This window comes from Dermacentor andersoni, chromosome 1, assembly GCF_023375885.2.
Source record: "Dermacentor andersoni chromosome 1, qqDerAnde1_hic_scaffold, whole genome shotgun sequence".
Classification (NCBI taxonomy): Eukaryota; Metazoa; Arthropoda; class Arachnida; order Ixodida; family Ixodidae; genus Dermacentor; species Dermacentor andersoni.
The window spans coordinates 406,605,767-406,618,944 of NC_092814.1; the positions used below are offsets into that span (position 1 = coordinate 406,605,767).

Here is a 13,178-nt window from a genome sequence, read left to right on the forward strand (position 1 = left end):
TAACCCGACCAGGTATGATCGCTACCATGACATACTCAATATTGCTACCAGCCAATTTGAGATCATGCGTCACATGAGAGGAGTTTCTTAATAACGAGAGTTATTAAGAAACTCCCCCGACTGCACTCGCTCCCCCCCCGGACTGCACGGCGACCGAGCAAAACCCAGTCATCGATATGCCAGGCGAGAGGGTTTCCTGTAATAAGATAACCTGTGACATTTTTTTCACAACTGCGTAGATATAGCTGTAGGGAAGCCTTCTTCCCTGAGAAGCCCCTACAGTTCCACTGCCAAATGCGGAATGTCTCAATGGGCGGAGCCATCTCTTACGAGCAGGACACCAACCCTAGGTGGGGCTAGAATCGTGGCTACATTGCTAGCTGCTGGGTCAGAAAGACGTATCGGTGGGTTTGGTGGCGCTATCGGGACTACAATAAACTCAACAAAGGATTCCATTTTGGCCAACCGCTGGTTGGTGTTTGCTTCTAACGTCGTCACCTTGCTTTGCATCTCAGTGATCCTATCACCTAACTGTTTCATACTTTCGCTGAGAGCAGTTAACATCTCGCGCACCTCTGATTTAGCTTTACGTGACACGTTCTCCTGATCACAAGCTATTGGCCTCTTCTTCGGTGCTAGTGACCCGTCGCTACCCTCGGCCATCGGGACTTCCAGAATTTCTGCGTTGACGGTAGCGGTGGCTTGCGAGTTCCTAGCGCCCTTAATTTCTGCTTTCTCAGCCATTAGCCTAATAATGTTCTTTCGCATGGCCGCGTTCTCGCGCTCTAATCACCTGATTTTTTCCAAATTATCATCATCCTCTGGCAGCGACTTCGACATCACCTCCGATGGTCCTCCACGGACCCGATCTTCCCAAGTGGGGCGACCCTCCTTGTGGAGGACCTGTTGCTGCGAATGATGTCCCCTGGCTCTGGATATTGACCTGGATCGGCATATGGGCTCGAAGCGAACCATGGAAGCAGATCGTCCCCTGGAGTGACCACGGGAACGGCTCCGGGATAAACTCCTGGAACGGTGGCGACCCCTAGACCTCGATCTGGAGCGGCGGCAACTTTCCTTGGGGGCTGTTTGCTGGGGCCGATGCTGATCGAGCTCCGGGAACTGGAGCTCGGCACCGCGGTAATCGGTGGTATGGCTCCTCATCCAGCTCCTTTCGGCTCGGGCTCGTTCTCTTCGACGACCTCGAATGACGACGTGATTTTAAAGCGTTTGCTACATTTCTTTCCTGCCGTGAGATGGTTCTCGCCGCACAATTTGCATTCAGGTATGCACTGATGGTGCTCGTCTAGGTTCGAGGCTCCACATCCTCTGCATACGACATGGCTGGGCGTCGGACATACGTCGGCACGATGGCCGAGCCTTCCGCAGACGTAGCAGATGTCGATCTGCTTACGATATAAAGTGCACCTGACCAATGCATTGTCATACCAGACGTAGTTGGGTACTCGGTATCCGTCCAAGGCAATTATGACGGTGCCGGTTTCATCGATCCTCTTGGCATCCGGCGCCAGTGGGTTTCTTGCGCTACAAGACCTCTGGCCCGTCACAACTGGAAACGTCTAGTATTACACCTTTCCACGTAGCATGTGGTGTCGTGCAGTGTGCCGCTACCTCGTGCACACGACCCGCCACCAAAATATTCTTGATCCTAACATATTTGGTTGCGTTCTCCTCGTCGGGGGTACTGACCACGACGATATTCTGTTGATAGTTAGGACAGATCGTGTCCGCTTCACGTTTCGAATCCTCGATGCAAGCAGCAGTGTTGATTGCATCAGCCACCACAGTGGGTCCTAACCTGGATATATTCAGGCCACCCCTCACTCTGATCGCAATTTTGATGTCCTCCCTGGGAAGCGGCGGCATTCTTCCACAACGTATAATGCGGCTCTTGACACCAGCTCCGGTTCTGCCACGATCGTTGTGTCCGGGTACCGCGCTAGGGCTGGCTCCATTGCCGGGCCTGTTTTTCGATGATTTTGCCAGGTGGTGTCCTTGGCCGGCTAATTGCCAGCCGGAATCCTCTAGAAAATCGTCGGGGGGTAATTCCTCCCCTTGCACAGTGTATTTTATAACAAGAGGCCTCACCGAGCGGCCAAAAGGCCGGGAGCGGTTTCTCGCCACGAACTCTTGTGGTCCACCGGCGGTGCGGTCGAAGTGAACAGAGCCGTAAAATTTGAAAAAGAACACTCACTGGCAACAGTCTGGTATCTAGTTGGAGCTGACAACTTCACGGATCCGTCGGCGATGAAATTGGGCACCCACAAGTAAATAATCCGGTCAGAAACTTCCCAAAAAACGGGAGCCGATGCCAGATAGGAGGAAGACGAACTGACTGCGAGCCAGAACGCTATTTTTCTAACTCAGCTATTTTCAAATGCAGCAAGCTGCCAGGAGCGTGCTGTTATCAAGTTTCAAAGTGGGAAACGATTTTCCGCTACTTTAGAAAGCACTTCCGCCCGAGCAACGCCGACGCCGCGTTAACACGCTGCGCACACCTGGAGGCAAGCCTAGGCGAGCTACCGCCCCCCAGGCCTAACAATACCCAAGCCCTACGAATCAATTTTTCGCCAAGCGTGGAGGTCCAGGTCAATGGAGAGGAGATGTCTCCCGAAGAATTCGTTGGAGGTGCCTGCTGGTGCATGATCGGCTCCAAAACCCGGTCTGGCCCCAGCGCATCGCGGGATAGACCTAAGAACGAAGCCTCCTGCCGCACCAGCGATGGAGACGGTCGACAACCGCCGCGACGCCCGCGGAACGTAAAACAACAAGTACTCAAGGCCAGCAGAATGCCGGCCCTCCCGAGGAACGACATGAAATCGTCGTCAGACCCAAGGGCGGCCTCAACACCGCCACGATCGGCGGGGGACCGATCGGAGGAAGTAGCGATTGCGCTGGCCCTCACAGATCAGGAATGCGAAGTCGTATTAAGTGACTCGCAAACGGCAGTAAAGAATTACGCCAAAGGCCGAATTTCCAAGTAAGCCCTGTCCATTCTGGCAAAAGCGGGCAGATCCAAAACCGCGAGCTCGAGGATCATATGCTTCCCCGCGCACGTCACCACGGAAGGCGACGCGCTCCCGAACCTAAACGAGACGGCGCACCGGACGGCGCGAGACATGACCCGCCGCGCCGAACAGGGCAACGCCTCTCGCACCATAGCGAACGCTTCACGAGCAGAACGGGACAGGCTCACCAGATAGAACAACATAGCCAGTGCATATTTGAACGCCAGAAGGATATACCCACCGCCGAGTCCCGAACTGAACAGGAGGCAGGCCGTCGCCTGGAGACAACTCCAGACGAACACCTTCCCTAATTCATTCCGTCTGAAACGTAACTTCCCAGATAAGCATCAGAATGACACGTGCAAATTGTGCCAGGAAGAACCAGCAACACTCAAACACATGCTGTGGGAGTGCAATGTAGTTATAGGAGGGATAATAGTTACTCCGGAGACCCTGTCGTCGAGGTGGGCCGCCGCTCTGGGCAGCTCAGACCTCGGAATCCAGACGTGGGCAGTCCAGCAAGCCCGTGAGGCGGCGTTGAGGTAGGGCCTTGACGTTCCCCCGTGGGAGACCTGAGCCCGGGTCGCGTTAAACCTTGCCGGACGTACAAGAATGTTGTCACCATCCATCCATCCATCCTTCCATGCGGACACAGCATTGTGCGTTCTCTTCTTCCAACACGCCGCGCACCCCCCCCCCCTCTTCGGTTTCTGGGTCCTCTACATTTGACTCGCATTTCAAATCTCCTCCTCCCGACAAGCTTCTCTCAATTAACTTCACTGAAAAACGCTCATAACATTTTCTTTTATGTGCCTACGCTGCTACGTGTGCAATGTGTAGCGCACGTGGCTATCCATACGGCTGTGCATACAATGTACATTCACATGCACACACATGTCGCTATAGGTCTGTGTACATGCTCATGGTTTGAATTTACTGCGTCTTATGTGCACGGTGAGTTTTGTAATTTTAATCTTGACGTTCATCTGCAGAAACATATTTGCTCCGTTTTATCCTGCAAGAAGGGTTCATTTTTTCAAACATAAAAAAATCACACTCCTGTTTTTCTGCCTGTTCATACCATATAAACACCTAAATCTGCGCTTTCGATACGAGTCGTATCATTCGTATGATCGTATGATTTTGGGAGATATTTCAACAAGAGAAATAAGCAAGGCATGAGGACAAGGTTGTGCTTCGTAGATTGGAACAAGAGGGGGGGGGGGGGGGGGGCGTAGGAGTGACACTGACCCCAGGACGCCACTGTTCAGTTTAACTGCTGTCGCAGTAAAAGAGGACTACGGCAAAAATCTTCAGGTTGAAAAAAAGCTGTTAAGCAATGCCCAGACGAAGCCCTATTAAGCAGTGGCTGAGACGGAAAAGAAAAAAAAAAAACGAAAGCGGAGGTGATTTCATGCTTCGTTGCGTGTGGCGACGCCGTCCAAACATTTCCCGCATAGTGAGGAGCTGACTTCGTAAATTAAATGTCTTCAATCTATTTGGAGCTTCTTAATCAAGGAACTTGAACGTACAAAAGAAATCACGGCTGCTGAGGCCGTCAGTATAGAGGTACTCTGGAACGCACCGTGAATCACCCGCAAACGCCTCCTTTGAACAGCCGGGTGAAAACGCTTTGCCGCGCCGTGGAGGCGTGTTTATGAAAAGGTAGTCTCGATCGGAAGTGTGGACTCTTGCAGATACGGGCTTGATACCTCGGCCCCGCTGGCCCCGCGGCGAACAATCGGAATGGGAAGTGCAGTTGGAATACACGTCATCGGTCCACATGCGTGTGTGTGTGTTTCGGTGAAGCAGTGACGCGGCCCCTCGAAGCGACTGGCTGTGGGCGCACACACAGATGCGCATACAGCCATGTGCTTGGGGGCCGCTTTCAATGCCTGTCCGTTACGCATGCGCGCACCACCCTGCTGGCCGCCAGAAACGCTCACTTCCGAGCGGATCGCTTTAGCCGCGCCAGAGCTGGTGCGATACGTTTCGGCCCGAGCAGCTTCAATGTTTACGCTTAGTTCCTTGGCTCTCCTTGCGCTCCGGCCACACTTCCAGTGAAAGCAATGGGCGATGTTACAAGAAGGCAGGAGATACAGTGATCAAGTGCTCCTCGAAGTGGTCATTCTGAGTGCTACAGCAGTACAGCGGATGCAATCATTTCGACCATGCTGGTTTCCATGTTTCTCATACTGATTGTTGACATGCCTCAATGCTGATGTGTGGAGAGAGAGAGAGCGAGAGAGAGAGAGAAAGCGATGAGAGGAAAAACAGAGGCGTCAACCAGACGAGCGTCCGGTCGGCTACCATACACTGGTGGTGAGAGAAAGGGGGAATATAAAGAGGTAGAGAGAGAGCACAAAGCGTGCACGTAGGAGGAAGCACACAACTACTATAAACTATCACTCAAGCCGGTGTACTTCAACAACTGCACTAGTGTGCGAGTAGGTTTTTGCGCCAGCGATGGCTGTGCCCACGGTCCGACTATCTTTGACTCGGGAAATGGTCTCGAGCCCAGCCGGTTTAGTGTTATCCAGAGAGAGAGAGAAACAGAGGCGTTGAACGTCGTAGCACGTACAGAAGTTGCACGTCGGGCTATCGGCCGTTCCCACACGCTTTGAGTAAGCGCTCGTAAACATAACTCTCAGTCATAAGCGGCGTATACCTTAATGTTATTTCGCAGCGGGAGAGGCTAGACGGTGCTTGTGGCCACAGCGAGGTGTTCATGTTATGCAGCCGGCAATTGTAGACGAGCGGAGAACTCCTGAAAACTTGTGTGTATGTTTGCGCGCAGTCCTGGCCGAAGATACTGGAAGTGTCTAGGCGTCTTCCAAGGCAGACCGGGCAGCCTTCTCAGTAAAGGCATGGCCAACGATGTGACAATGACCCCGAAGCCGCTGAAAGATGATGTCTTCTTTCCAAAGCATTATTGTGTATTTGCCTAACGTCGAATACCATATACTAGTATTTTCTTGAAATTTGCTTAAATTGACGGCGTGTGACATTTTTAAAAATAATAATAAGAAATAATAACGATTGAAGCAATCGGGAGATCAGTTCGCGTGTCGCCCTTGCCGCCCTCGTGTACATGGCGTCTTTCCTTCGGCGTATTGAACCGACCACTAAGTTTTACTGATCTGTTGAGAACGATTCAGTGTGCGCACTTTGAGCTTTACACTGTAGAATGTGACGTTACGGACGGACGCTCAGACTCGATCTCTGAGAACGTTACTGCTTCGTGCAGTAAAAGCTCTTGTCATAGTTAAAGAAAAGAAAATCGCCATCGCGGCATTCACCTGTGGCATGATTCGCCTTTGCATGAAGCCGCTGCACGTTATTTTGCAGAATTCACATCGTGACAGATTGGAGCCAGGCTTTCTTTGCCTAATCCTCCGGCTTTTAGCATGGCTCCTAGGTCGGCCGCTATGTCGCCGGATGCTCAGGCTGATGCATATAGCACGGAATTTCGGCCGGCCATGAGTGCACCTCTGTTGTTCCTAATAAAACAAAATAAAGCACGACAGAACCTGAACGCATAACGTCACCTCATATCGGTATCTCAAAAGTGCACCGACTTCTTAATGGAATTGCGCGCGATTTTAAACGAATTGATCGATTTTCTTAAATTGGCTATATTTGGGCTATTCCATTCTTGGGGGCACTGGGCTTGTGCCACTGAATGAGCGACACTGTGATGCAACGGGTGTAAAAATCTTAAATATATTTAGATGTATGTCGTAGGCGTAGTTCTCTGTGCGTACAATTATCCTCATATCATTGCGTGCGACTTGACGTTGCATGGGATGAAAACAATGAGAATTGTAGACATTGTACTAGTAGTAGAGCATTTATTTACCGTTTCACATAGATTCTAAAACCTGAGCTAGATCTGCGTAATTTTTTTTGTTGTTGTTCTAAGTGCAACCACAACGATGAGATAAAACGACTGCGACCTAGCCAACCAGAACATGGATGTGGCAAGTGAGAGCTACTGAAAAATAACGTATTTCTGTACACGTAAATGTGAGGGAGAAAAAAAAGAAAGAACATTTTATGGGGGTACTCCCATGTGAACTCGGTTCCATGGGGTTCGGAAAGAGATGCCGTTCTTGTGGATGGGCAGGAGCATCCCTATACGCGGTCCAAAGCAATTCTATTCGAAAACACACGTCGCGGTCTCACCTTCGTAGCCGGCAGGAGCACGTGGAATATCGTACTCGATTTGTCTCCGACTGCAAGCTAGCCTCCGCTACAGTGCCACGGCCAAACGGGATCTCTGAGTACACGTAAACAGATACCGCAAAATAGTGCTTGTATTCCTTTACCACACAGCCTTACAACGCACATATAATACACACCAAACAGTATACCTTAAGGCATGTCTTCACCAGAAAAAAAAAGAAGAAAGAAAGAAAAAACAGAAAAAGATTAGTCCGCAGGTGCTCGGTACCTACGTGATATTCTGCTGAAGATGGGACACATTTTGCGTAACGCAAAGTGGACGCCAGTGTCCGAAGCGTTCTGATCGAGTATGTCGACTTGATTCTTGCACCAGTCGACGATACCTGTGGCAGAAAGTTGGGCGGCATCATACGAATTAAGCGGTGATATAGAAGTCGATTACGTGATATAAAATGCAGTTACCCAAAGTCGAAAGATAAATTTTAAAATATAGCTGAATAGTTTAAATAGTTTAAGACGGGGAACACTTTTGTTTGTTAGACGAGCTTCCGGTGCTCAGTGGAGAATTGAAAGCCGTGTGCTCTATGCAGCACGCTTGGCAACAGGTACTGCTCTTTTTCGTTAGTAAGCAGTGTCATTCATATTAAAGCGATATCTTTACTAATCGCGTCGAGCTGAGTTTCGCTGTCGCCGTCAGTTTGACCTTCATTTGACCGCAGCTGCGCCGTAGTCCGTAGTCTTAGCAATGCATCACGCCGGAGGCGCATACGCTCTCCGCAGTCGGCTCGCCGCCTCACCACGTGACTTGCCGCGCGCCTGGATAAGAGGAGCGCCGCGCTCGCCTAGTCACACACTCTCAAGTTCAACAAATTGCTAGAGAGGTCGAGAAAATCGACCGCGTGGTGCAGCTAAAAAAACAGGCACAGTAGACCAATTAAAACGTTCCCCCGTGAACGCAATATCTCCTGCTAGAGGTGCCATAGTAAGACCAGTTTTAACCTTCAAACCTTCCCTGACACTAATCAAAGCGTTTTTATGACATATGGTTAAGAGTACAAAATTATTATTGTCAATTACACATTGTACTCTTTGAGTACTTACTCTGCTTTTTTTTTGCCATTGGAGACCCAAATAACGTTCAGCATCATCGACCACCCACGTGACCTCTAGCCTGGATTAGAATTTTTACCGGTAGGTTCGGTTGCACGGCAGGCACGAATTCATTGATTCGTACACTTAAGCTGGTTGCTTATATTGTGCTAAAACCAGTTTATTGCGCTTCGATATCACGTGTTGTTTAATATGAGGTGCAGTGATGGGTTCGCGAGGGAAAATTCAAGCCCGAAAGCTCGCTTTCGGTCGTGAGCCATACGGCACACGTTTGCATCGAAATGGGAGCCGGATCGTGCTGCGACTGGGGACGGCAATATCGGTGAGTCATTTAACATCGCTAATTCAATCGTTATGTAATATTCGTGTCATTACCTTCCAGGCGGAGACAACGAACGAGATGCTGCATTACATACGGGCAGTCAGGACCCTCCGTTGCTGTTCCTGAAATAAACTTTTAGTTGCGAGATCATCGTTATACACACAATCAAGAAAGAGAGAGCGATATCGCAACGCGCGTCAAATTTTGGTCTCGTTGTAGCCGTAGCGATGGGTGACTGAGTAGCCTTATCAACATAATTTTTTTTCGAGTCCGCCGGCAACTTCTGTCGTCCACAATACCGAATAACCCTTTGGTAAATTGAAGTGAAAGTACTGAATTTAATGTATTAAGCAGTTGCACGCATTATATTGTACTCATATTTCGTACCTGCTGGTTCCAAATGTTCTTGCTGTTCAGTTTCGTTTACCCTCGGGCATTTATTTTTGCAGCAGTGAAGCGATGCATCACGTTCGTGCAGAAAAAGAATGCATCACTTCTAGCAGCTTCATCTCTCTCATGAATTTGCTTGTGAAACCAGCAGTGTGATCTCCTCTAGTGCATAAATGAGCGCAAAGATGTTCTAATTTGTGATCTTAATAATACTTATGCAACTGACGTGCATTGTAGTCAGGCAGACACCAATTTTAGGTACAGTAGCAATAGTTATTTATTTATATGCTGCTTAAGCACTCTAAACCAAACAGTGTACATTTTCATATGTTCTGCAGTCACAAACCATTACAGTATATATGTCACACCTTTTTGCGTATCATATTGCAAAATTGTGTTTTCTTCAATTTCTGATGCAGTCAAAATTTCTATTTCAGACATGCAGTAAAGAGGACGGCACCAGTGTAAAGCAACGCACTCCACGTAATAAAGAGAAGCTACGGCCTGCAACAACAAGGCCATTGTGTGGACTTTTGCTGCTCCTACAAGGTAAACAAAACCGGGTTCAGAAATCAATATGCTTGATATATGCTGTATGGACTTGCTAGTCTTGAGATACGTGACATTTGTTTGTAGCAGATGATATGAATGTTTGTTCATATTTATGGTTCAGCATAATTGGTTCAAGCATAAAAGAAAACACTACACGCGTTTGGCTAATCTGTGCTGTATCTTATGTGTTGCTGTTCTGCTCCAACAGAGTGTGCACCAAGCACATCTTGGTCCTCATCACAGGAGCCCCCATCTACACCAACAGAAAGGAACAGGAGCCGAATTCGCAAGGCTTTTACACCACGAACAAAGAAGCCGATTAAGAAGTATTTGGATGGCATATCAAGTCTACGGAGGACTGTGTTAAGAATGAAAAGAGCCTCAGCTATCATTCCACCAGGACGGATATTGGCCGAGTCATCCCGGTACCGCAACAAAAAAAAATCTGCATGTTCAGATGCGCCTGCAATCTCTAAAGAAGCACGGACGACGCTGGCCAAAGGAGTTCCACCAGCTTGCCCTTCCTTAATCAGCATTCTGGCCTTGTCAAATTCCACGTTTGCCAAGTATAATTTTTTTAGTAAATGCAAGCTTTGTCATTCCCCATTCTCTTTAGAGATCATTCCTCTTCCACATCCAAACATAAACGTCAACCGATACCTTGCTCATACTTAATACCACTCACTCACATAACATATCTGTAGCGGTATCTTGTAGTGCACATTGCCATGTACACTCATTTCGTTAAATGGGTGATGCGGCTACGGCTCGTGTCTTGCATTAAGCCTTGCACCGTGTGCTATGTAGCATTTGACCTTTCCTAATGTTTTTAGCCTTCAGTGCTTGCAGGGTAGAGTGGCCTCTTTCTTGAATGCCAGCTTTCTCATTCCCATCTTTAATTCGTAGTCTCGTTCAGGATTACTCTTCTTGCTCGATAGCCTGGGCTTTTGGACCAGCTACATTGAAGCGATTGATTGCAGAATCTGGTTTCGCTGCTGTCCCACTTGGTCCTGGTCGCGTGTTACGTTTAACGCATGTGGGAGCCTGGTCAGTTACATTGGGAAACACTTTCTCGACGTTAGCACCTGCTCCTGCAGTCCGCCCAGCGACATAGACTCCGAATTTACATGCACCGTGATTGGTGCTTTCCGTTCCGTCTTTCTTGCTGCAGCCGTGGACAAAGTGTCCTTGTGGCCTTTTTCGGCCGTGATTTGGCGTGAACGAAGGCTAGCATACGTGATTACATGGCCCGAAGTGTATGACGCTGATAGCCATACGGGTGGAAAGGTCTGCAAAAGTAACTGCAAAATAGTGATGCCCACAACACCGACCTGCCCATATTGAGGGAATGTGGGGCACCGAGCGTGAGTTGAACATCAGCGGCACGCGAAAGAACAAAAAGAAACGTGCAGGTTGGAAAGGAGGTAACGCTAAAATGCCAGGTCGTCCATGTTGCTGTGTTGGGTGCGGCAGCAGATGCTTGCGTCACCCGAATGCTTTGCAATACAAGTTGTTCATCTTCAACGGCGACTGTCGGTGCAAGGTGGTGGGACACCCTGTCCAATCTGCTTGTACTGCTGGTTGTTGCTCGTTACCAGACCGCATTTGCGACGAAGGCAAGCCTGTGCCCGAATTCGGATGGCTGAATCCGAATTCGGGCCACGTAAGTGACCCGTAGAGCGTGAATGCTATCTGTTGTCATGTGGAACTTAGCCAATATATAGTGTATTGTGTAAACCCTATGCTGTGATTGAATGTTGAGACTCACTTGATCATGGTCGCCGTGTTGTTTCTCGGTTGTGGTTGCCTGGTCAGCTGCATTAGGAAACAGTCTCTCGAGGTAAGCATCTGCTCCGGCAGTTCACACAGCGATAAAGGCTCTCAATTTACACGTACCGTAATTGGTGCTCCCCGTTCATTCTTTCCTGCTGCAGCCGTGGGCAAATTATGCTTGTGGGCCTTCATCGGCCGTGCTGTGACGTGAACGGGAACCAACATACGTGATTACATGGTCCGAAGTGTATGAAATTGATAGCCACGGGGTGGAAAGGTCCGCAAAAGTGGCTGCCGTAGATGATGCCCACGAATTAAACCGACAATCATCATATCGATTGAAAGTGGGGCACCAAGTCGGAGCGAGCATTAGCGGTCCCCGAAAGAATAAAAAAAAGCGTGCAGGTTGGAAAGGAGCTAATGTCAAAATGCAGGGTAGTCCTTGTCGATGTATTGGCCGCGGCAGCAGATGCGTGAGTCATTCGACTGCTTCCTAATGCAAGTTGCTGATCTTCAACCGCGACTGTCGGTGACAACAGATGGGACACTGTCTAATCTACTTGCGCTGCTGGTTGTCGCTCGTTGCAAGGCCGTCATGTGCAACACCGAAAGAGAGCAGTTTACGAGCCCGCATTAATGGTTTCAGCGTATCTCGATATGCAAATTTTATTTCTGCTCTTGTATGAGAAGGTGCACTGCTTGTCTTCTGCCAATAAAGTAAGTCACACGTCCTGTTCACTCACTTGTGGCTTGTTTGTATCGGCGTCAGTAGAGGCTCTTCGGTCTCCTGGCAATTACAACGCACCAGCTACGCGGCAGCCAAGGCAATGAAGAAAGCCGCAATGCCAGGAGGACGAGCACGGCGCGTACCCGCGTTCGTAGTGTACCTAGACGTACGCTACCGCTAAAAAACGGTCATATTGGATTTTGCACTAAAAAAGAACGCACTTCCGCTGGATGGATGGATGGATGGATGTTATAAGCGTCCCCTTTGCAATGGTTACAATAGTGGTTGCGCCACCGAGCTTTTGCTATTTTACTGCCTAATGTCCTACCTAGGTTAAACAATAAAAAAAAGAAAAGAACCCACGATGAATATGTATAAAAAAATTTTCTGACCCCCTATTGTGAACTTTGTTTTTGTACGCCTCCGTTTTTTGTCGTTTCCCTACTTTTCTTCCACCAATCTTCCTAGCGCCTCTTACTAATCTCTATTGCGGGCATGTTTCCTTTCCTCCGGCTCTCGCTGAACCCAAGGGCTTCAAGGAGGTCAGCGGTGCCTAAATCGACAGCTGGGGACATATCTTCACATTCTAATAAAACGTGCTCCCTCGTTTCCATAGCTTTACCGCAGCAAGCACATCCTTCTTCTTACTTCTGATATCTCGCTTTATAGGTGCGAGTTCTAAGGCATCCTGATCTCGCTTCGAAAGTAATGAGCTTCTCTTTCAGTAATTATAAATTGTTTCTTTCCTGATTTCGTTTTTCCCTCTTAAGAAATTACTTATGGCAGGTTTCTTTTCCATTGCGCCACCCATGAAATTATTTCAGTCTTTCTGACTTTCCGCTTGACGTTCTTTGTTGTTTTGTTGCTCACACTACAGGTCGCATATTGGCTGGTAAGCTTCCTAGTTCTTTTCCTCCACTGCGAATCAATGTTTTCCCTGTACAAATACCTCATCACTCTCCCAGTCCATTTACTTTCTTTCCATATTCCTCAGTCGTTCTTAATAATCAATTTTACTCTGGGCTTCCCTCACTTCAAAACTTGTCAAGCCTGGAAACCTTCATTTGTAGTCTTCCCGCGAGAGCCCAAT

The 13,178-nt window shown here is 48.7% G+C and overlaps 1 protein-coding gene across 1 annotated transcript in view; it reads left to right on the forward strand.

Annotated features, from left to right (window-relative positions):
- Positions 1 to 13,178, forward strand: part of LOC126518633 (uncharacterized) — a 616,165-nt gene that overhangs the window by 171,290 nt on the left and 431,697 nt on the right. The gene's annotated exons all lie outside the window — the stretch shown is intronic.